This window comes from Eumetopias jubatus, unplaced genomic scaffold (assembly GCF_037043125.1).
Source record: "Eumetopias jubatus isolate StellerSeaLion01/CBP00866 unplaced genomic scaffold, mEumJub1_p1.0 scaffold_1, whole genome shotgun sequence".
Taxonomy (NCBI): Eukaryota; Metazoa; Chordata; class Mammalia; order Carnivora; family Otariidae; genus Eumetopias; species Eumetopias jubatus.
Genome location: NW_028274807.1, coordinates 211,905,437 through 211,907,852, shown reverse-complemented (window position 1 = coordinate 211,907,852; position 2,416 = coordinate 211,905,437). Strand labels below are relative to the sequence as shown.

General features: G+C 41.1%; 1 pseudogene; it reads left to right on the top strand.

The window, feature by feature from the left end:
* Positions 1-547: 547 nt before the first annotated feature.
* On the top strand, positions 548-1,651 carry LOC114200857 (olfactory receptor 7G2-like; annotated as a pseudogene).
* Positions 1,652-2,416: the final 765 nt, after the last annotated feature.

The window sequence follows — 2,416 nt, the reverse complement described above, 5'->3', positions numbered from 1 at the left end:
ACAAAGAGCCAGACACAGGGCCCGGGATCAAGACCTGAGCCAAAGGCAGATGCTTAACCAACTGAGTCTCAGGTGCCCCTGTAATTTTATTCTTATATTTTTGATTGTTAGAAGGTGTGGAATAATTGTAAAGGAATAAATCCATGTCTTCTTTTTTCATTCTCAAACTTGATACATGTTAGACACTCATTAGAATTTTGGCTGATGGGGTACCTGGGCGGCTCCGTCAGTTAAGCATCTGCCTTCAGCTCAATTCATGATCTCAGGGTCCTGGGATCGAGCCCCATGTGGGGCTCCCTGCTCAGCAGAGAGTCTGCTTCTCCCTCTCCCTCAGCCCTTCCCCCTGCTCATGCTCTGTCTCTCTCTCTCTCAAATAAATAAAATCTTAAAAAAAAGAATTTTGGCTGATAAACTGAGTGGAGGGAAGAGGATGAGGGAGAGAAGAAGGATGGAGGGAGAGATACACAGAGGAACAATTTGAATATTCACTTGGGTTCACAATCTAGGTAGACATTTTTTGAGAACAGCAGTTCTGAGACTTTATCATATGTCAGAATCATCTGAAAAGCTTGTTAAAACAGACTGCTTGTCATCATCCTTAGAGCTCTTCGTAAGTAAGTCTGGAGTGGGATCCAAATTTGGCATTTCTAACACGTTGCCTGGTACTGCTGCTGCAGGTCCAGTGACCATACATTTTATTCTCTTGTCACCCAATATTTTATATTAACAACAAGGAAACCAGAAACCAAACAAATGTATAAGAATTTCTTCTTCTGGGATTGACCGAAGATCCAGAACTGCAGCCCCTACTCTTCTGCCTGTTCCTGTTCATGTACCTGGTCACCAACCTGGGAAATTTGCTCATCATCCTGGATGCCATTTCTGACTCCCACCCCCACACCCCCATGTACTTCTTCCTCTCCAACCTGTCCTTTATTGACATCTGTTTAACCACAACCACCATCCCAGAGATGCTGGTGAATATCCAAGCACAGAGTCAGCATCTCAGTTACACAGGCTGCATCACCCAGGTCTGTTTTGTTTTGATTTTTCTTGGTTTTGAAAATTTTCTCCTTGCAGTAATGGCCTATGACCACTATGTTGCCATTTGTCATCCACTGAGGTACACAGTCATCATGAACCCCCAACTCTGTGGACTGTTAATTCTACTCTCTTTGTACATTAGCATCATGGATGCCCTCCTCCGCAGTCTAATGGTGTTGCAACTGTCCTTCTGCATTGACTTGGAAATATCACACTTTTTCTGTGAACTTGCACGGGTCATCAAGCTTGCCTGTTCTGATTCCTTCATCAATACCATCTTGGTTAATTTTATGGCTGTATGTTGAGTGGTAGTTCTATCTTTGGGATCATTTTCTCTTATACTAAAATTTTCTATCCTCTTTTGAGAATGCCATCAGCTGGCAGAAAATATAAAGCCTTTTCCACCTGTGGGTCTCATCTCTTAGCTGTTTCCTTGTTCTATGGGACAGGATTAGGGGTATACATTAGTTCTGCAGTTACTGACTCTTCCAGAAAGACTTCAGTGGCTTCGGTGATGTACACTGTGGTTCCTCAATTGATGAACCCCTTTATCTACAGTCTGTGGAACAGGGATATGAAGGAAGCCTTGAGAAAAATAATCAGGTAGGATAACTTTTCATCATATTTGGGCCAGTTTTCTAGAATGAGTCAAAGTAAAAGGTATTCTGGTGTTTCAGAATACTCTTCTATCACCAAGATCATTTAAAATGACTAGATAACATGATGGCTACATACATTTCAACATGGGCTTGAATTCTGATTTTGCCCTTTGTCTAACTCTGTGATGTTTGACAGTGATTTCAAGTGTCTAAACTCAGTTTTTTGGGTTGTGTTCTATAGAGGGAGAACCTGAATCCTGGGATCCTGTTATAGTGATTTTGGCAGATGGCATGTTCAGAATAAAGTGGGAGAAGTTAGATAAGGGGCAGGGAAATGGTGTAAGCAGGGTCATGGCTACAGGTAGAGACTAGCTTCCACTTTATCCCATATCTAGGACCATGTGAATCTCACCCCAGATAGGCATATACTATGAGGCAAGGGAGCTGGCCTTTCTTAACCACACTCAATAATCACTGAGAGTTGTCTCTATAAAACTGTATCTCTCTGGAGCAACATCAGAATCCATCAAACTCAGTTTCATCATCTATGGCATCAGTGTAATCTGATTATCTCAGTGGTTTGAGACAGTTGTAAAATATATAAACCTGAAGCTGAAGGTCTTTGGTTCTAATAATAAAAATAAAACTATTTGGGGTGCTTGGTGGCTCACTTGGTTGAGCATCTGACTCTTTTTTTAAAAATTTTTTATTGTTATGTTAATCACCATATATTACATCATTAGTTTTTGATACAGTGTTCCATGATTCATTGT